Source organism: Aedes albopictus, unplaced genomic scaffold (genome assembly GCF_035046485.1).
Source record: "Aedes albopictus strain Foshan unplaced genomic scaffold, AalbF5 HiC_scaffold_770, whole genome shotgun sequence".
Lineage (NCBI taxonomy): Eukaryota > Metazoa > Arthropoda > Insecta > Diptera > Culicidae > Aedes > Aedes albopictus.
In genome coordinates this window covers 1-955 of record NW_026917610.1, presented here as the reverse complement: position 1 = coordinate 955, position 955 = coordinate 1, and positions in this window count along the sequence as shown.

The window sequence follows — 955 nt, the reverse complement described above, 5'->3', positions numbered from 1 at the left end:
CTCATCATTGAAGTGAAGTTGGCAGGTTTCGATTTTATCCTCCAAACAGTATGATGAGAATATACGAGAATCCATAGAGGCTGTCCATAAACCACGTGGTCATTTTTTAGGAGATTCGGAAACCCCCTTCCCCCCACGTGGTCTTTCGTTTATACAAAAAAAAAACATTATATGGACCGTTTTGTTTGCCCAAACTTAGAGGGATTTTAAAACGATTCGAGGTGTTTGAGCGGATTACGGAGGGCTCCAGGTAGGTTGGGGAGGAGTTTCCAAGAAGGGTTTCCAGCAGATTCAGAGGGCTTCTGAATCAGAGCTTTTCAGCACATAACATTAGTGGAACTCTCGCTCAAAAAGTCACCATAGCGTTTTTGAACACGTATACCATTTTTCATTGGTGTGAAAAAAAGGCTTCATAGATCTAGACTGGCAGCACGTGGAAATTATAGGGGGATTAGGGGCATAACGGACACCCAAAGTAAATGAATACGTTAGGCCTGTATAACACAGTAAAAACTTAACATATTATCAGTTGGTTTACAACTTTAGCTTGTTTCCTACATATTTCAATCATTTACAGCAGGTAGAATGTCTTCATTGTGAAGAAATAATGAATTATAAACCATGTGTTTTTTAAGGCTGGCAGGAGAGGCGCGGGACGCCCTTCGTGGCATAATCGACACCCCTGCATATTTTACACAGATCGAAAAAAGAGTGTAAAATTCTGTGGCATATGATGCACATGATTGGAGCGTGGGATATCACAGAAGTTCACATGACATATCATGTAAAAGTCATAAAATATCATGTAAACTTCCATTATATGTCATGTAATTCAGCATGACTCTGTGTGTTTACATGACATATAACACAAATTTACATGATATATCATGTAAACCACAGGCAAACAGACGTAACACTCTGATAATTCCCATCGTACACCGATTTATCGGTCTTT